Source organism: Dasypus novemcinctus, chromosome 21 (genome assembly GCF_030445035.2).
Source record: "Dasypus novemcinctus isolate mDasNov1 chromosome 21, mDasNov1.1.hap2, whole genome shotgun sequence".
Classification (NCBI taxonomy): domain Eukaryota; kingdom Metazoa; phylum Chordata; class Mammalia; order Cingulata; family Dasypodidae; genus Dasypus; species Dasypus novemcinctus.
Window position 1 is genome coordinate 7,490,292 of NC_080693.1, and position 22,338 is coordinate 7,512,629.

The window sequence follows — 22,338 nt, forward strand, 5'->3', positions numbered from 1 at the left end:
TTAACCACTGGGCCAAGTCCACTTCCCCTTTTTATATATTTTTAAAGATACTTAGATTACATATGTTACATAAAAAAAATAAGGGATTCCCATATGCCCTACTCCCCTCATCTCCCATCCTTCCCCACATTAACAACTTCTTTCATTACTGTGATACATTCATTGCAATTGATGAATACATTTTGGAACATTGCCACTAAGCATGGATTATAGTTTACATTGTAGTTTACACTCCCATTTCATTCTGTAGGTTATGATCGTATATATAATGACCCATATCTGTCATTGCAATGTCACTCAGGACAATTCCAAGTACTGAAAATGGCCCCAAATTATACCTCTTTGTCCCACTCCTGGCCTTCAACACCTCAAGTGGCCACTGTCTTCACATCAATGATACAATTTCTTCCATTGCTAGAATCACAATAGTTCTATAGTAGAATACCATGAGTCCACTCTAGTCCATATTAAGGGGAAATCATACATGTGAAATATTCTAGTTGTCATAAAGTGCCTGACAGAGTTTGAATAAGCTCTAAGTGCAGCTTTCAGCCCAGGGGAGGCCCTCTCTCTTTGACCTCACCCACTCCTGTTCCCCTTTCCTCTCCCAGGATTTCTGGATGGGGAGGAATTTGATTGTTAGTGTGTCCCCATGAACCAACCTAGGTCTGGTGTATCCAGGAAACAAAGAAGCCCCCAAGCTAGTCAGGTCCTCATTTGACAGGTACAGCTTTAAGATCACAACACTGAGAAGAGGAAGGGATTTTAAAAGAAGTTTAAATGGTGCCAAGTTAATAACTCTATAGTTCTGAAATGTGATTAGTTGCCAAAATTTTACCTACTTAAATCACCCTTCTCTGTGCTTTCTAACCCTGTGCTCCTGCCTTCCTCCTATCTTGTCATCTTTTCTCTGCTGAGCACTTCTCCCTTCTCTTCTCTCATTTCTTCTTCATCCAAGTAATTGTTTAATACATTCAATTTGAATCAGTTAAATAGCATAAAGAAAGAAGCATCTCAGATTTCAGTGATGTGCAAAGTATTTTGAGTTATTAAATTTAGGGGTGTATTAGTTTTCTATTGCTGCATTTAAAAACCACCAAAAATGGCGGCGGACTTGGCCCAGTGATTAGGGTGTCCATCTACAACATGGGAGGTCCACGGTTCAAACCCCGGGCCTCCTTGACCCATATGGAGCTGGCCCATGTGCAGTGCTGATGCATGCAAAGAGTGCCCTGCCATGCAGGGGTGTCCCTGCAGCATAGGGGAGTCCCATGCACAAGGAGTGTGCCCCATAAGGAGAGACACCCAGCGTGAAAGTGCAGTCTGCCCAAGAATGGCACCACACACACAGAGAGCTGACACAAGATGACGCAAGGAAAAGAAACACAGATTCCCATGCCACTGATGACAACAGAAGCGGACAAAGAAGACACAGCAAATAGACACAGAGAACAGACAACCCAGGTGGAGGGGAAAAGGTAAATAAATAAATAAATAAATCTTAAAAAAAAAAAGTTGAGACCAAATAACAAGAAACAAACAAACAACAACAACAAAAAAAACACACCAAAAATTTAGTGGCTTTTCACAGCACACAATATTACCTCATAGTTTTTGTGAATCAGTAGTTCAGGAGCCAGTTAGTTGAGTCCTCTGCTTATGAGCTCACAATCAAGGTGTTGATCAAAGTTCCCTTTCACTTGAGGGATCTTCTGGTGAAGAATCTGCTTCCAGGTTCAATTAGTCTTGGGCAAAATTCATTCCCTTGCAGTTGTAGGATTGGGGACCCCAGCTCCTTGCTATCACTGGGCAATGCAGTGCAATGTAATGTAATGCAATGCAAGTGGCTGCTTGCCTCTCTGTTCCTAGAGTCCACCTACAGTTCCTGGCTGTGTGGTCTTTTCAAACATGGCCACTAAAGCCAGCAAAAAGGGTCTCTAGAGCAAGATATCTATCAAGACAGTCATATAATATAATGTAAGCACAAGAATGTAATCCCATCACCATTGGCATGTTCTATTGGCTACAAGCAAGTCACAGATCCCACCTACACTCAAGGAGGAGGTATTACATGGTTCTGAACTCTAGGAGTGGGGATCATGAAAATCCACTCTGGGTTTTCAAGGAAATCTACTCTGAAGAAACAGCTATCATTTTCTATTATTACCTAAAATTGGATTTAAATTTTTTTCTTTCCTCAGAGTATCTGTACTAGCACAAAAGAATTAACCTCCATATTAGTGATTTCAAGGACTTGTGCAATATGTTTCAAAATTAGCAGATGATGAATGATATATACAAACACAAACTGATCATAACTCCCTTATGATGAATAAATCTGAGATGAATAACTACAGAAATTAAAACTTTCATTTAGAACATGATGCAAAGATTTAATCAAGAAATATTATAGTTCTTTTTGCCTTATTCTTTCTGGGCATATCTTAGAGAGGTGATGTGCAATTTTATCCCCTATATGCTGCTCTGATTTGTCTCCTTTTCTCCATCTTGTCTACCTCTCTTTATCCAGTTTCTCCCTGCTGTAGCATATGCTTTGCACAGGCAGGAAAGTGATTTTCCAGTTGGAAATCCTCCAATTTTTCCTTCAGGGAAAATCCCAAATTACTTAGCATGGTTTACAGAAGCTTCCACTATCTGGCAACAACCAACCTTTCCAGTCTTAGCATGTGTTTCTCTCTATCCAAACATACTTAACTAAACTCACTTGTCTCTAGCTATACCATGTTTTTTGCACAGTTCTTTCTTGTTACATAAATGATCTTTATATAATTTGTTCACAAGGCCACTTCTTATTCTCTTTATGTTGCTTGCTTATGAATCTATCAAGATCCAGCTGAAAGATCAACTGCTTTGTGAAGTTGTTCTCGAGTCTCCTAGGAATGAAAAAAAATGAATCCTTATTCATATTGTACTTTCAGAAGACATACATCATTCATCTATATTGTAGTTATTTGTCAGTTCTCTAACTAGAATGTGAACTACTCATGATCAGAAATTTTATCTTATATTTCTTTTATTCCATGCATTTTCTGTGCTATCTACTCCATGATGTATAGGTTCACTAATTGCTTATTAATACTTTGTCTTCTACACATATTAAATTAGTTGGGTTTATGAAAAATAATTCATTAAATTAATACATGTATCTTTATTTGGTCAAATTTTCTAATAAGAAAATTTAAAGATACTTCAATACATATTCCTTTAAATTATTCAGGTATAAACTCAGATATAAATTCATCTAACATTTAGTAGACATGTACCATAATGAAAATGCTGCTTAAACACTGGGGATGAACTCAGAATCTAAATGGAAAGAGAAATATCCTTTCCAGAGAGTTGTTTTCCAGCTAGGGTCATGACTGAGTCATCATTAGGTTAATTTCACCAAGTCACCTGATTGCCATGTGTGTCAGCCTTTTGCTCACCATATTTTGCTGTAAAATGAGTTCATCAGTAAGAATGTTGTGTGAGATCCCATAATGGCAAAGAAGGCATTCAGTAACTCAATAGATAGGGATACTGATAAAAAAACATTGCAGTTAAGGAATGAAAATCCATATCCACAGTAAGGATCTATATGAGAACAAATCAATAGGGCCTCTATGTAATCAGCCCACCACAAATGATTGGTTCTATGAGGAATGGGCTGGAGGGTTCAGCAAGGATCTCTGCTCTCAGCTGGCCACTTGCTATCCAGGTGAATCTTCATGAGAATAGGTTTACGTTGTTGAGTCCATTCATCATGGTCCATGACTCCATTGCTACATTGTAGGCCTATTGGGTAAGAACTGTGCAGAAGAAGGAGTATAATATCCACAGAAAGGTTCACTTTGTCCACCTGGTGATTGAGAACATTCTCAGAAGTGGATTCCTTTGATATCATTTCCATGAGATATAAATATTCTCACATTCTGTAGCTATTCCAAGAAATTCACCCACATAACTCTCCTGGACATCATTATCACCAACATTCTAATTACATTCCATTCAAATCCACAGGAATTTGACTAAACCATTACCCACCTCTAAAATACACTGCTATCAATCCATACTTCTGGCCATACACAGCTTCTTGTCAAGAGTTCACTTATGAACTGATCACCATAATTTTTAAGCCCTGATTCTAATTAAGTGATTTTTGTTGAATCATTAATTAGTAAAATAGTTCAAAGTCTTGGTATATTACTTTCCCAATTTAAAGGCACACTGGTAATGACCACTAATCTGGTAGAAGCTATGAGAAAGATTTACAGCACATACCTGTACCAGTGTCCACAAAGGGATGAACCCATCACTTTATTTAGAATTCCTAGTTTGTAAACATGCTGAGTTTGACAATTGTGGGGAGAAGGTGTCACTCTCTGATATAGAATATCAAGGCAGCTGTTTCTTGTAATACCAATATTTTTTCAATATACAAATTAACCAAACTTTAATAGGCTGTATTTCAGTCCCAAGGGAAATTTTGATTAAGTATTTGATACAAAATATCATGATGATGAAGCAATTATTATGATCATCCTTGCCCGATGTACATTATAATGATTATTCTAAAGTTGCCCTGCTGCTATGTACTACTGGTATATAAGAAATCAAGAAGTACAAGAATGAAATGAAACCACTGTCTATGATCTGAGCTTCCTGCCACTCTGAAGTAGGTCTGTATAGTTTTCTTGTTTAATTCTGTTGGTTAAAATAATATATTTTGCATGATTTCAATCACTTGTAATTTTTGAAATTTGTCTTATGACTCGGAGTATACTCTTTCTTGTGGAATGCATGCACATGCAAAGACATTTTATTCTGTAGTTCTTTGGCTAGGTGTTCTATAAATATCTTTTGGTTATGCTAGTGATTATATAGGTTAAGTCTTCTCTATATTTATAATGAATTTCTGCTTATTTTCTATTTTTTTTCAGGGAGGGTTTTGAAATATCCAAATAAAATTGTTGATTTTTCTGTTTTTCCATTCAGTAGTAGCAACATTATTTCATGTAGTTTGAATTAAACAATATTTAGTCTTGGTGAATTGAACTCTTTATTATATTGAAATGTTGCTCCTTATCCCTCATAATTTTCTTTGCCCCAAAATGTAATTTTTCTAATGTTAACACAGCTATTTCAAATTTCTGTATATTGATCTTTACATGATAAACTGTATTTATAAATTTAAAGTGGGTTTCTTGTGGAAATAATATAATTGGTTCTGCTATTTAAAATAAAATCAACCTCTTCCTTTTACTTGAATTGTTTAGACAATTTATCTTTAATACAATTATTGATATGGTTGGGTTTAAATCTATTCTTTTGGTGTTTGTTCTATTTTTCCTACCTTTTGTTTGTTCTTCTTTTTTCTATCATTTTATTTGTATAATAGAAACCATTTTTTTCTTTATTAGAGAAGTTATGGGTACACAGAATAAACATGCATAAAATTCAGGATTCTCATATACCACCCCACTACCACCTTGAAATGGAACATCAGTTACAGTTCATCATAGCACACTTTTACAATTGTACTATTTAATTAAAGACCATGGTTTTACTTAAGGCTCTCTGTGTAGTGTAGTTCTTTAGATTTCTTAAATAATTTTTTCTTCTGTTACCATACACCATCAATCAACACTCCTTTAGATTCTTCCACTATGAGGTCTCCATTTTCTGATGTCTTCAGTACACCCAATTCCATGTTCCCAAGATCTATATTATCTTCAAGAACAGCAGCTGAATCACAAATCTTAAGCAAATGCTCACCTGGAGGTTTGATCTGAGCCACTTTATTACTAAGAATGACTCCATAGGTAGTTTAGAGTTTTCTGAGATTTTTCTCTCTTTAGTAAATATGCCCAACTTTCCCTTCCATTTTTGAGATTCCTGTGAAAAGAGTTTTATGCTTCTTTCAAGCCTGGAATTTTCCTCCAAAGTCCCTGTCACTGATGTGGGAAACTGCTCTATACTCACCTGAGAGATTCTGAAGGATGATTTGGTTGGAACTACTTGATGTTGGATTTGCCTTGTTGAGTCTTCTAAGGTCAGAGTTTTGCTTGTCGTGTCAGCCATCAGGTGAACTTCTTGTAAACATATAGATATGTCTCCTTTACATGATTTTCTAGACTCAACTACTTTAAGTCCAAGTAAAGAGTTGTGGCTTTCCAGTTCTTTATTCATGGGCTTCACATGTACAATTTCTGATACTTCATTCTTGAGTTTGGCTTCTGTTATAGTTGATTTAAAGTCTCCAAATTCTTTTTCAGTGTGGTGAAATTTATCAACAATTTGTTGTGCTCCCTATAGAAGAGCAGAAATGTCAGTGGCCAGTTTTTTGTCTCTCCTTCCATCATAATTTGATTTAACAATAAAAATCCCCACTATAACTATGCAAGTCACCATTTTCCACAGCATTCCTTGGAGATCTGGGCTTTGTATAAAGTCCTCTGGCAGAGCTGCCAACACCTGGCACAAGGCCACCAAGATCAGGATTGTGCAGAGCATCAAGACTATCAGCAGACCATACAAGGCTCCCAAGGCCTCTGCTGAGTCACCTCAGGTTGCCAGGAACCTGTTGCCACAACACAAGATAGAACCCTATGGTGAGCATCCTGCCAGGAATCTCCCACTGCCTGGCAACCAGGGCAGACCTCAGTGGATGTGGGGGAGGGGTCTTTCCCCACACCTTGACCCATGCATCAGTGATCACATCTCATGACCCAGGGGATATGGACTTAGCTCTGTAGACCAGCAGGGATGGCCACCCTAGATTTTTCCTGACTGCCTTAGGAAAGAAAGAGATAAATGTCTTCCCATACTGTAACCATCTGGATTACTGGTTTGGAGGTATCATGGTAGAGGACTTGCAGACCCCCAAAGCTGGCCACATAAACTTTTCATTCTGTGGCCTGGGACACCTAAGCCAGGTCATGGTGATCAGATAAGACTCCAACTGTCAGTGCCCTCCTTGAATTATGTCTGCCTGGTCTTGAAAGTGTGTTAGAGTGTAAGAGGGGTTATGACAGGCCCCTAATAGAGACTCAACTCAACTTTACTAATTTCATTTTTAAAACTAAGGGAGAAATATTGGTATTTTCAAGTCTTTAGATTTCAAGCATGTACATTCTGTCTGTGTGATCTTTGGTTTCACTCTCATCTTACTCTTTTCACTGTTCATACAAGGGCTGCATTGACCACAAGGATTGCTAGCTTGCATCTGACTCTTTAGCAACATATTATTTTTTTAATATTTTATATTGAAATAATTTCAAATCTACAGGACAGTTGCAGAAATAATACAAACCCCATACATAGAACTCCAACATAATCCCATACCCACGGTACCCAGATCCATTTTGCCATTTTGGCTATATCATTATATTATCTATTTTTTCCATTTTGGCTATATCATTATATTATCTATCTATCTATCTATCTATCTATCTATCTATCTATCTACCTATCTACTATCTATCTTCTGAACATTTGAAAGCAGGTTGTACATGTAATCCTCAAACACAACACTTCCCTGTATGTTTCTGAGGAAGGATATTCACTTATTTAATCACCTTATGTGCAGTTATCAGGCTCAAGAAATTTAACAGTGAAATTAACCTCACACTCTACATCTAAGTGCTTACATTGAAAAAGAAAAAATACTTCAAATCAGTGACTTAACCTCAAAATTAGAAGAACTAGGGAAAAAAGTAAACTGAACCCAAAGTAAGAAGAAAGGAACTAAACATGAAAGTAGAGATAAATGAAACAGAAAACAACAAAAGAATCAACAAAATCAAAATGTGATTCTTCAACAGGAAGTAGCTACAGAAGAATGATCAATGCCTCTCAGTGTCCCCTTAAAAATAAGGGCATTAACTGTTTGAGGGGGGAGTTGAGGCAGGTTATTATAGTGAAAGGGGGAAGGCAGCAGGCCTGGCAGACAACTTGGTTGACAGACAACATGGCCAACAGACAAGATGGCAGTGAGAAGCTGCCAAGACCTTGACCTTGACTTTAGGGTCCCAGAATTGAGGAGGGTCCCAGATATTCCAAACAGGTGACACTACTGGTGCCCACCATTGGTGGGATATTCAATAACATCTGGGGCCCCTCCCCTTAGCATTAGCAACAGGAGGAATAACTGATACCTTAAATAATAACCACACAAGCCAAAACCCATTTTCTCTGCCTAGAAGATTCCACATCAAATTTTGATGTGTATTTCCATCCTTCTCTTGCATTTCCCAGCAAGCTCTGTTCTTTTCACCCATTTCCCAATAAACTCTTTTTAGTAACAAAAAAAAAGTTGGTTCTTTGAAAATATCAACAAAATCAAAAAACATTTAGGTAGACTGGCAAAGAAAAAAAGGGAGAGGATACAAATGATGAAAATCAGAATTGAAAATGGGAACAGTACTACCAACCCCATTGGAACAAAAAAAGGACTATAAGTGGATACTATAAATATCTGTATGCCAATAAATTAGATAAAATAGATGAAATGGAAAATTCTTAGAAACATGCAAACTACCTACATTGACTTAAGAAAAAATAGAAGATCTCAACAAACCAGTTATTAGTAAAGCAATTGAAACAGTAAGCCTCCCAACTAAGAGAAGCCCAGGACCAGATGGCTTCATAGGGGAATTCCTCCAAACATTCCAAGAAGACTTAATTCCCATTTTGCATAAATTCTTTCAAAAAATTGAAGAGAGAACACTTCTTAACTCATTGTATGAGGCAAATCTCACCTTCATATTGAAGCCAGATAAAGATACCATAAGAAAAGAAAACTAAAGAAGAATATGTCTTATGAATATAGATGTAAAATTCCTCAAGAATATACTAGCAAACTGAATCCAACAGCATATTAAAAAGAATTATACACCATGATCAAGTAGGATTTATGCCTGATATGCAAGGCTGGTTCAACATAAGAAAATCACATAATGTAATACATCACATTAGCAGAATGAAGGGAAAAACACATGATTATCTCATTCAATCAGAAAAGGCATTTGCCCAAAATCCAGCATGCTTTGTTGATAAAAACATTTAGAATGATAAGAATAGAAGGAAAATTTCCCAGCCTGATACAGGGCATATATGAAAAGCCTACAACCAACATCCTGCTTAATGGTGAAAGACTGATAGCCTTCCCTCTAAGATGAGGAACAAAACAAGGATGATCACTGTTACTGTTGCTATTTAACATTGTGTAGTAAGTTCTTTCCAGAGCAAATAGACAAGAAAAAGCAACAAAAGTCATCCAAACTGGAAAGAAAGGAGTAAATCTTTCCCTATATGCAGATGCTGTGATCCTATATACAGAAATTCCTGGAAAAAAAACCTCAGGAAAGCTCCTAATGCTAATAAATGAATTCAATAAAATGGTGGGATACAAGATCAACACTCAGAATCAGTGGTGTTTCTATACACTAGCAATGAAAAATCAGAAGAAATCAAGAAAAAATCCATTCCTAATAGCAACTAATATAATTAAATGTCTAGAAATTAATCTTAACAAGGATATAAAGGACTTATACACAGAAAACCATAAAGGCTAAAAGAAATAAAGAACACCTAAATAAATGGAAGTGTATTTCCTGTTCATGGATTTGAAGACTGAATAAGTTAAGTTGCCAAGGCTACCCATAGCAATTTATGGATTCCATGAAATTCCTATAACTTTATTTGCAGAAAGGGACAAGCCAGTCCTCAAATTTAAAAGGAAGAATAAGTGTCGTAAATAAGTAACGCCATCTTCAAAAAGAATGAAGTTGGAGGACTTCCATTTCCTGATCTTAAAATGTATTGCAAAGTCACAGTAATCAAAACACCCTGGTACTGGCACAAGGATGGGCATATAAACCAATGTACTAGAACTGAGAGCTCAGAAATCAACCCTCATATTTACAGCCAATTGTACTATAAATTTCACCACTTTAGAGATATAAGAAAAAAACCACATCAATTAGCCCTCATCAACCCTTATATCATTGCAATTATAAAATTTTATTGTACTTTAAAATTATTTTTTTGCTTTTATTATTCCCTTAAAATAAGATTTAAATATCAAGGTAAGTGTTGACTTCTTATAAAAGGTCCCAGTTTTATTACTAGATAAGAATACAAATGTGAAATAACAGGTACCTGGCATTTTTTGTCATCTTGTATCTCTCTTTTCTCTTTGCATAAGTTTCTCAGATACTCACTAGACCTGACTTGATCACATGTTGATAATACAAAGTCAGTTCCTAAATTTTATATTCACATCTATCAATGCAGAGAGATTGTGTCAGTCCAAGTTTTAAATACCCCAGGGACACAATTTGATTATTCTTTTAACAATGTACATTTCCTATGACCCATCTTATGGGGCCAGTATTTTCATGTCATGACAAGTACCTGAGTGCTATTGAGAAGAATCAGTATCCAAAAGGAGAAGACATTTGTGTCAGGCAGCCATAGTCAATATTATTCTTATTCATTTATAGAAACATGAAAGTTTATTGGCCAGGGGGATTGATGCTGATTGCCAAAGGGAAATTGGGTTAGTGCCATACAATGAAGGCAATGGTGATTAATTCTTAAACCAGGAGATTTATTGTATAACACCAACCACTTAGTGTATTTTTTGAAATTAATGAAGAACTCTGATATGAAGAATGAAAAAACAACAAAAACAAAACAATGATTTGGAACCTATAACAATGAAAATTGGTTATACCATAATACAGTAGAAACTGAAGTGATCCCAGAGGGAAAGGAAAATAAGGAGGGCAGAAGAGAATTATCTACTAAAAGGTCACAATCTTATTTAGAATTCAGACTGTAAAAGATATATTTAGGTTTTTACTCTAGTTTCATCATATGAAATACGCTGATGGTGGCTAAGGTATTCTTAAGGCTCTAGGAGTACATCTGTCTAGTATGCTATCACCTCACAGTTATAGGTTTATATTTTAGGCTTTCATTGCATCTGGGTAGCCTTGACAACATACTATTAAACTACAGCAACCTAGGACAAACATCCAAAAATTTGAAAAGACATTTTTAGTATTTCATTTTATTCTTTATGGAAATTGAAAGAAGAAAAATTCAACTTACAGAAAATGAGGTTAGGTTTTGGGATAGGGCCTAGGGATAGGGCTAAGAACGTATGCATATTGCATGCTGAGAAGAAAAAGTGATAGAATTTTGAAGGCAAAATCCATACATTTATCCACATGACAAGCTGACAAATGATACTCTAAAGCTCTCTCTACAAGGTACCAGGTAACAGGGAGAAGTCATCTAACAGTAATTCAATGTTGCTTCATTTCATTGTGAAGACTGATGCCCAACATAGTGGGTTTTCCCAAACTGCACGTGGAGGAGGAGGTTTCCTTTGCCCATAAACAGGAACTACTCTTCAATGGTGTGTAAACATTCAGGTGAAGTTCTGATTCACAGGAAGATAAGGTACAATGTGTGCATTTATACACACCTCTGAAGTACTGAATTATATCTTGAAATACAACAGGTACACATGAACAGATATGTCCATTTGAGCCTGATTGGTCAAAAACCTACTCAAGCCAGATCAATATCCAATTATATATGGTTCCTGAATTGGAATACTCAATATTCAATCAATGACACTGAGTCTAAAATACATATGGAAATTCAAAGGGGAAAGACTATAAAGGGAATTCATGAAGAAATAGAGGAAAAGAAGCCATTCCTTCCACAGCAATTCTCTATGTAATTAATTCAGTTTCTTCTAGCAAACATATAAGAAATTGAGAGTGCAGATGGAGACCAAAACATATATGGACACCTATTTCATGATAAATGTGAAAATACGGAGCAGTAGGAAATGAAAGACCGTTCCTTAAGTGGATAAGTCCATTTTCTATATCTCACAATTTTTTGTCCCACTGTGTCTTTTCATGTACTGCATATTATTAGTTTTTGGAAATTAGATATGAAAATTGTAAAAGAAATTGAAAATACTGAAAAACCATCAGCTGTTATTTCCTTAACTCATTCTCACTGCCCTCTCTCTGCAGTATTTTACTATTTCCCTTTTATACTTATGACATTTTCTATATTTTCCATAGTTTACTGTGTTAATTCTGCTGTTATTCTTCTGATTTATCTCTCTTCTAAGCTATCTATTAAATGCTGTAATAAGCAACAAATGAGTCCTTAATTTGTTATTTTATTTTCCCATTGTAGAATGTTCATTTGTTGATTTTCTGGAATTTTCTGTTCTGTGTCCACATTCTCAATCATTACTTTTATCTCCTTGAACCCTTGAAATATGTTGTATTAAATCTGTCTCTGAAAACTTCACTATCTTTGGTCCCCCATAGATCTCATTTCTCTTTGACTTTTATAAAATGATATCATTTTCCTGTATGTTTGGTTTTGTTTTTATATGCACTGAATGCTAAGCCTGAAATATTTAAGAGACAAATTAATAACTAAAATACTGTTTTCTTCTTTGGGTGATGCACTTTTACTCCTTTAAGTCACTTAGGAACATTATCTATTTCATGTAGCTTAATTGGATAGAGAACTTTCAAACATATGACTATTCCCTGGAAGCACAGGTATCTGTTTGGTTTTGGCTTATTCTTAGGGTAAAGTCATTTTGGGCTCAATCTTAAGGTAATGTCTCCCCCACAAGCTCTCTGCGTCTCCTCAAATGCTTAACTAGATTCTCTGCACCTCCATTCCCACTTTCAGAATAGACAGATGCTTGAGGAAAAGCTTCCATTTCCTGATATAGATATACTTTCCTCAGTATTCTTTTGACCCCAAATCTTTATCCCATTTGTTTCCAATGGCATTTCTTCACTCTGAGGTCTTCAAGAGCATTTTTATTTTGTATTTTGTCCAATTTCCTTCTCTGTTTGAGATGGAACATTTGTCTCCATCATCTAAATAACCAATATTGTAGAAACATTTCCCCAGCATCGTTTTCATTCTAGTACATTGGCTGCAAATTTCCAAAGTCTCTTAACCAGCACTTCTTATCTTTTTTATTTCCTGCTCTATTTTTCAGTGCCTTCTGACATCTCATTATCTTCAACAATGCACTAAGCCAATGTGTTATGCTTTAGCACATTGATTTTAAGATTATATCTAATATGATTCCAACTGGTACCTCTAATTCCTATCTTGGTTTCCCAACATTTCTCACATTTTTTTTTTTTTTTTACGAATATAACTTTAGAAGAGACCTGAGGACAATGGCAGTCTCCACTCAAGGTTCTGATACTCCTACTGGGAGCAAGACATTGTGACCAGAGGGGATGGACAGGGGATTTGAAGACTCAGTATCCTTCACCTTCCAAGGGAGAGGAGAGGAAGGTAGTGCCGAGTAGCTCGGCAGTAAGATCAAGAGTCTTCCTTCTCCTGGAACCTGCAGTCAGTACAGGTGTAGAAGACAGTGTGACCTTCAGCCTCAGAGCCACCTGTCTGATGTGGTTTGCCATTCCTCCACAACCACATCGAGGGCAGCATCTGTCAACCATGGGCCCCTGGAATTTGGGTCCTTGTTCCACCACCACAGACACGGCTCTTCCCAGTTTGTGGAACACAAAAGAGGTCTTCGCCCCCTTCCCTTAGAAGTCCTGCACGTTGATGGAGAAGTCACATCCTACGGCGGGCTCAGCGCAAGCGCCGTGCGGCAGGGAGCCTCTCACAATATCCACTTAATTAGAAGGCAGAATCATTTTGAAATGTAATTCATTCTCTTCTTAAAGTCCTTCAAATTATTTCTCATGAAATGAAACATCTGAAATCAATGGAGCATGAGTGTTTCATCTGCTCTGCAGCCTCTGCAACCTGGTCTCTTTCTTCTTTCTTTCTTTCCACCTTGCTTTCATTTGTTTGTGATTAACAAACTCATTTATCACTTAGGCTTATTACATGTACTGCTTTTCTGCTTGAAAAAGATTCTCCCCTAATTACCTGCATTCTCATTTTCTCTAAGTCTCCACTCAAATATTTCTGTCTCAGAGAAACTTTCCTTGATTATTTTATCAATATTGGTATTTTTGGTTATTCTTTATTTTATTCTGCTTTATTTTATTTTGTAAAACTTATCATTTCATGGTATTCTAATGATGATAATGCATTTATGAGATTTATTTTGACTGACAGTGTACGATTCATGAGTACTTTTCTAACTGTTATAATTACTTTACCCATAGTCCCTATACCTAAAATATAGCACTTAAGTTTCTCAAAATCCTGTGCTGAAAAGCAATGGATTAAAACACACTCTCATGTATTTATTTACTTTAACTTTTAAATGACTAAATCAGTTCTTCTAAGAGGCCACTCAAATTAATTAAAACAATTGTTAGTAGAGGCCCAGACTCAAACTTATTGCTTAAAAAATTCTCCAAGTTCTCTAAAAGCCATTATTGTAGTCTCTCAGATATATTATTTCCTGTCATGTGTGCACATTTTCAGAAATAAACAATGTTTTCTATCCAAAAACCTTACGTTTGGAGGGCTTTGCTTTACAAAGAACTAACATTTCAAGTATTACATATATCTGATGACAAAGGAATGACCTACACTTAGTAGTGCATAATGACATAAATCGTAGAAAGCTCACCCACTACTTCCACTGTAGTAATTCCAAAACAACTAAGAGCATGGTCTATACTTTTGATTGAAAAATCCATAAATATCATATTTCAAAATGCAGACCTATACTCTAGTAACACTCCCAAGATGTAAATATGTGAACACAACAAACTGATATTCTTCATTTAATGAATTTCCTTTCAGAAAACAGTAATTCAGTAGAGAAAGACACCTGCTACCATCTCCTGGAGTGGAGTCCTACCACATGGAAGATAGCAATGAGACGTCAATACAAGCATCTGGGGTGCCAAGACAGACACAGTTTACACAGACACTGGATGGACCAACACTCTCAAAGGAAACGCTAGAGCAAGGATAACTTCAATAGTGAACAGAGGTCACCCAAGATCAGCAGGTCTTGATTTGCAGCCAACAAAGAGAGATTTCTACAGGCACCCCATGTTTATCAACGTATACCAGGAACAAGGGTAACAAATCTAGTACTGAGTTCAGGCTTTATTTGGGGTCATAGGGAAAGCCAGCAGGTCATGCTCATTCCATCCCCTATCACAGTCATAATTCATACACATACAGAGACACATACACACATTTTTATTAGTCACCTACACTGATTGTCTATATATGTCTATTATTTTTAAAGAAAATAGAGAAGTAGATTTATAGAGAAATTATGCATAAAATACAGACTTCCCATATATCATCCTACTATTATTAACACATTGCTTTACTGTGGTACATCTTTTTTAACTGATTTAAGAAGTTACTTTTTTATAGTTGTATTATTAACTGTAGTCCATAGTTTATATTAAGGTTCACCATTGCTGTTGTACAGGGCTATTTTTTAAAATTGTTTACTCTAGCAAGATATATAACCCCAAATTTCTCCTTTTAACCACATTCAAATATGTAATTCAGTGTTGTTAATTACATTCACAATATTGTGTTTCCATTTCCACCACTCATTACCAAAACTTTTCCCATCAATCCAAGCATAAATTCTACAGTGTAATGATTAACTCCTCATTTCCTACCCTTATCCAAACCCTGGTAACTTATATTGTACTTTATGACTCTATGAATTTCTTTATTCTAAATATTTCATATCAGACATAAAATACAATATTTGTCTGATACACACACATTTGAAACTACTTGCCTTTATATTATCAGAATAAAAATGATATTTTGTAATGGTGTGAAGTATAATGACACAACTTTGAAAGCCATAGCTTAATTCAGCTTTTTTTTTTTTTTAACCAAATTTCAGTTAATAAATTTGTAATTATTAAAATACATACAATGGTACAATAACAGAAATAATGTTGGTTTCCCAACCTGGGCAGTTGTGCTACATTCTGTAATGAAGAACAAGAATTCTGGAGTACATAGGCAATGCCCAGGGAAAGAGGAGAGAACAGTGCACCAGACCCTTGATATTGATATTTGTTCCTTTCAAACTTGTTCTTGACACTTAGCCTAGTATTATGTATTGCCTAAGAGTTACCTCCTGAAAGCCTCCTTGTTGCTCAAATGGGACCACTCTAAGCCAAACTCAGCATATAAATGTACTACAGGGAAGCGGACTTGGCCCAGTGGTTAGGGCGTCCATCTACCACATGGGAGGTCCACTGTTCAAACCCTAGACCTCCTTGACCCATGTGCAGCTGGACCATGCACAGTGCTGATGCACACAAGGAGTGCTGTGCCACACAGGGGTGTCCCTGCGTAGGGAGCCCCACACGTAAGGAGTGCACCCTGTAAGGAGAGCCGCCCAGTGGGAAAGAAAGTGCAGCCTGCCAAGGCATGGTGCTGCACACACGGAGAGCTGACACAACAAAATGATGCAAAAAAAAGAAACTGTGCCACCGACAACAACAGAAGCAGACAAAGAAGAACACACAGCAAATAGACACAGAGAACAGACAACTGGCGGGGGAAGGGGAAAGAAATTTTTTAAAAATGTACTAAGTCTTCCCAGCATATAGGGTGGTATATGGAAAAATAGAATGGTATATGAAAAAATTCAGCTTATGTAAATTATAGATGATGGCTAATAGTACAATTTTAATAATTTTTCATAATTGGCAACAAATGTAATTACTGTTTAAAAAATTACAATTCTGAAAAAGTCATCAATTATAAAAATGTTCTATACCAATGCAAAGTGGTGGTGGTGAGGTGGTGTAGAGTAAACCAGTATTTTACGCATGATGGATCTATAACCTCATAAATTCTCTAACAACAAAAAAGAGAAAAATGATATTAAGAAAGCAATGTGTGAGCACAAGGAAGAAAATGAAAGTATAAAAAGATACAAATTATGGGGATGATTGCCACAGTCATAGAGATTATCCATGAACATGGAATATTGTTTTGCAATGGACTGCAGTTTTCTGTGTGCAAGTCCTTTACATTATTAGGTTTATTCCTAAATAATTGATTCATTAATTTGCTACTGTAAATGGAATTTTTTTCTTGATTTCCTCCTCAGATTGCTCAGTATTGCCTCAGGTATTTTGGGGCACTCTGATTAGGTGCATAAATATTCATGACTCTTATTCTTCTTGTTATGATTGTTATATTACCCTTTTTATTTATGTCTTTGTCTTTTCCAACAGTTTTGCATTTAAAGTCTATTTTGTCTGATTTTTATATAGTTAAGCCTGCTTGTTTTGGTTACTGTTTGCAGGTAAAATAGTTTCCCAACCATATACCTGCAAACTGTTTGTGTCCCTGGGTCTCAGTTGAGTTTCTTCTCAACAGAATATATATGGATCATATTTTCTTATCCATTCTGGAAATCTGTGTCTTTTGATTGGAGAGTTTAATCCATTAACATTCAATGTTATTACTGGAAGGGCAGTACTTACTTTAGCCATTTTTTCTTTAGCCTTATATGTGTCATATTTTATTTTTATTTCGTTTTTATCCTTTTAGTTACTCTAACCAATAATTTTCCTTTCCACAGTTGAATCCAACCCTTTATCTCTTGTTTCTTTAATTTCTTCTCGGCTCTCCTTGAGAGGACTCTCTTGTCTGTTTGCTCAGTTTGTGCTTGTTGTTCTTGCTCATTGTCTGTTTTTTCTTTCAGAGGCACTGGGAACTGAACCCAGGACCGCTCATGTGGGAGACAGGAGCTCCACTACTTGAGCCACATCTGATCCCCCTCTTTAGTATTTCTTGAAGGGCATGACTCTTGTTGACACATTCTCTCAAAAAAACCAGGAGAGAATACACTATGTAGAACTAATCAAGGAAGTCCAAAGAAATATTCTTAATCAACTCAGTAAAATGAAGGAAGAGATAAAGGATAATAAGAGGAGGCTTGGGGAATATACAAAAGGAATTATAAACATAAGTAAAAAGATAGCAGGTTTTACAGTGATGAAAGACACAATGCGAGAAATGAAAAATACACTAGAAGCCCATAAAAGCAGATTTGAACAGGCAAAGGAAAGAATTAGTGACATTGAAGATAAGATATCTGGAATTGTGTAGACAGAAAATAGAGACAAAAAATGGAAAAAAATCAGCAGGGACTCAGGGGGATAAATGACAAAATGAAACCACAAATTTGTGGTTTCCAGAGGAAAAAGAGAAAGTGGGATTGTAGGAGTGTTTGAAGAAATAATCATTGGAAATTAATCAGTAATTATATCCTAATAATCACTTAAATTTATTAGGGACATGGATATACATGTCCAGAAAGCACAATACACTCCAAACCCAATAAATCATAGCAGACACATATTTATCAGATTGTCAAAAGCTCAAACAGAACCCTGAAAGCACATGAGATCCACCACATATAAGGGTAGCTCCATAGATTAAGTGTCGATTTCTCATCTGAAACCATGCAGGCAAGAAGGTAGCAGTATGACAACTGATTTTGTAAAAGACTGTCAAGTCCATTCAATTGGGGAAAAAATGGATTCTTCAACATATACAACTAGGAGAATTGGCTACCCATGTGAAAAGAATGAAAGAGAACTTATCTTATACCACATAAAAAAGTAATATATAAATAACTAAATGTAAAATCAGGACTATAAAACTCCTAGAAGACAATATAGCAGAGCATCTTTGGGATCTTGCATTGAGCAATGGTTTCTTGGACTTTAAAGCAAAAGCTCATGCAAGAGAAGAAAAATAATAATGGGACCTCCTGAAAATTATAAACTTTTGTGCATCAAAAGACTTTGTCATGAAACTGAAAAAACAAATTCAGTGGTAGAGAATATTTGGAAACCACTTATCCATTAAGATTTTAATATCCATAATATATAAAGAGATCCTATAATTCATTAATAAAAAGACAAAAATTTTAAAATGCACAAAAACTTGAATAAACATTTCTCCAAAGGGGATATATATTTTCCTAAAAAGCACATGAAAAATGCTCAGCATCACTAGCTATTAAGAAATGAAATTTAAAACCCCAATGAGATATCATTTCACACCTATTAGAATGGCTGTTACTGAAATAAAAAGGGAAACTATAAGTTTTGGAGAAGTTGAGGAGGAATAGGAACGCTCATTCTTTGTTGGCGGTAATGTAAAATGGTGTGGCTGCTGTGGAGCAGGGTTTGATAATTTCTCAGGATGGTAAATAGAGAATTACCATATGACCTGGCAATACCACTTCTAGGAATATAATCAGAAGAATTGAAATTAAGAACTCAAACAGATATTTGCATGCTAATGTTCATAGAGCCATTATTCACAACTGTAGAATTTCCAGAAGTTGGAAGCAAACTCAGTGTCCATCAACAGATGAATGAATAAGTAAAATATGGTATATGTTTACACAATGGATTATTATTCAGCCAAATCAAGGAATGAAGTCCTAATGCATGCTAAACTTGGATGAACCTTAAGGGCATTACGCTGACTAAAATATGCCAGAAAGAGAAGGTCAACTATTGTATTATCTCTCTTGTTATTAATGAATTATAATAAGCAAACTCATTGAGTTAAAATGTAGAATATAGGCTATAAGGGGATAGATTTTGGTTAGAGAATGGGGAGTTGATGCTTAATCTGTAAAAAAAATTGTATTTAGGATTATTAAAAGGGTTTGGAAATGGACAGTGGTAATGGTAGCCCATTATCTTGAGTATAATTAGTAGCACCAAATTATATAGGTGAATGTAGTTAAAAGGGAAAACTTTAGGTCATATACATTATTAGAATCATAATTTGAAGATAAACCATAAGACTTTGTAACAGTGAACCCTTTTGTAGAGATGGATTATAGTAAATAGTACAAGTTTGAAAGACTGTTCTTTCATGAATTATAACAAAGATATTATGCTAATATAATATGTTAAAATTAAGTGGAATGTGGAAAAACATTAATTGAATATAATATTCAAAAGAAAAAGATGGGGTCGCTGGGTGAAAAGTTAATTATTACACATTCTCCCCACACTCCAATGCTTCAGTGCTGAAGACCAAGCAGAGCAATACAAAGCAAATCTTCAAGAACTCAGAGGGCTGGGCTCGAAGGATTGAAAGGAAGGGCAAGGAGTCTTCCTTAGCTCACGCCTACGTGTCCTTGTGATTTGGGAATTAATTTTGTTGTCAAAATAAGCCCTGAGACCTGCATATCATGCTCATATAATGACCAGGCGTAGTAAATGAATTGAGCGGAAATAATGGGGGGGATAATTTTTAAAAGAAGTCCTCCAAATCCTGCCTGCTGATGCTTAAACTTGCCCTATCAAGACAAATCTTGCATGGCAAATTTGGTTGTCAGACTTCTGGGCTGGCTTCAAGGGCTAACTGATCTCTTAAATTGAGATGCACAACTTTACCTGATGGGAAGTGGCTCTCTACCTCAAAAGCTCAAGTCCTGAGTTTGGAATGGAGGTGCCAGGCACGCTTGTTTTGACCAACCTGAGTTTTATGCTGTGAGCATGCTAAAAAGCACTGCACAGCAAATGGAGCACACTGAAGCACACTGGCCAAGGCGGGTAGGCAAATACTAGGAAATAAAACAACTTGCTTAAAAATAATTTCTGACAATCGCCTTAGTTTTGTGAACTACACAACAAAGTCCAAAGACAGTCCAAAATCAGTCCAAAACAAAGTAATTATTTAATTTTTAGGGAAAGTTTAATTATTGAAATTTTGTGTGCTTACTTTAGGTTACATCAACAAAACTCCTCAGGCTATTTTTGTGTAAGTGCTTTCTTTCCTTGATATTATTGGTCTTGGATTTTAGATGGATTTCCTCCAAACGGAAAGTTTTTGTGATAAAAAACACTTTTAATTCTTATTAATGACCTAGGAATAGTGTAGAGAAATCTCCCTAAAGCAGGTTACTTTTTCATTAAAATATTTTAGAATTTATGAATTATGTTATTTCGATCCACAATTGTAGACATTTTTTCCATTTAGTTAGCTTTTTAGTAAACTATAATGCTCACACAAAAGAGAGTGAAAATTACACTACCCCATGAGTTTGATTTCAAAATCCTTTCAGAAACTAAAGTGATTAAATTGGAATAAAAAGTGGCATATTTCTCAGTTTTAGAATCGTGATTTTTTTCTTAGCCGTTTGGAAAATAGCTCTCTCCCCAGCACCCATTTAAAATGTATCTCCTGATGTGCAAGACCGGAGTTGACCGGGGATCAATTTAAAGGATTTATAATCCAAAATCACTGTGCATGCCTGGCGTGGAGGCCTGGCTCCAGGTAATTGCTTGGGCCTGAGATCACAAACTGCCAGTTAAAATGGGAGTTTCTGTTTTGTTTTTCCAGTGGGCACCAATGGGAAGGGGGCTAATTTAGTACCAGCCCTTTACTTTGAGACTGCTAATCCTCGGCCTGCTGGGTTGGCACCGAGATTTAAGGGAAGAAGCCTAGTTGTAAAGGCCATCCGTGGTCTTACTTCCCGCTCGACTTCACACCAAAGATTGTTAGAGTCTGTGTGGACAGGGGAAAAGGCTTTGCAAGGTCCGTTTGCCAACGCGTTACCTCGGGGAAACCGCAGCCCTGCGACCTCCAAATGACCTACGGGGACGAGTCTCCAAGTGGAGCAAATTTCCAGCCCCGCGTAATCTCACATCCCTGCTGGAGAGACGGCCTCGCCTACCCCTGCCGAGAGGGGCCGCGGCTTCCCGGGCAGGCTCCCAGCGAGCCGAGGCGCGGGCTGCGCCGCCTGTGCCGACAGCCGGGCGAGGGGAGGGGCTCCCGGGACGCCGAGGGCCCAGGGCGCGGCCCGGGGGACCCAAACCCAGCGCCGCCCGCGGCGTCTCTGCGCCTCTCCCGCGTTCCCGCGCGGTCTCCCCCTCCCCCTTTCTCTCCCCCCGCCCCCTCAGCTCCCACTCAGGGTGGGGGCTGACGTGACGTCACAGAGATTCCCCCAAGCTCCGCTGCACGTGGCGGGCGTGGGCAGCCGAGCTGCGCCGGCGGGGGCGAGCGGGGAGCGCCAGGGCGACCGGGAGGGGGCAGGGGGGGCCGGGCGGGGGCGCAGGGTCGGAACCCGAGAAAGAGCCGCGGAGAGCGAAAGGAGGAGCGGGAGCTGGCAGGGCGCTGGGACAGGGGCCCTTCCTGCAGCAGGCGCAGGCCCGCCCGCTGTGGAAGGAGGGTGAGAGGCCCGGGGGGATGGGGAAGAGGAAAGCCCATTCACTAATTTTTAAAAATCAGTTTAATTTGGCTTGTTTACAAAATCTTACCATTCTAAATCACAAATTACATTTTATATCT

The 22,338-nt window shown here is 37.1% G+C and overlaps 1 long non-coding RNA gene across 1 annotated transcript in view; it reads right to left on the reverse strand.

Moving 5' to 3' along the window:
- The window catches only part of LOC139437116 (uncharacterized), a 44,921-nt gene extending 23,113 nt beyond the window's left edge, over positions 1-21,808 (reverse strand). Inside the window, exons 1-2 of the long non-coding RNA XR_011646721.1 lie at positions 21,607-21,808; positions 1,605-2,894 (exon numbers count right to left, since the gene is read on the reverse strand). This is a non-coding gene — a long non-coding RNA (uncharacterized lncRNA). The remainder of the gene's footprint in view (positions 1-1,604; positions 2,895-21,606) is intronic.
- Positions 21,809-22,338: the final 530 nt, after the last annotated feature.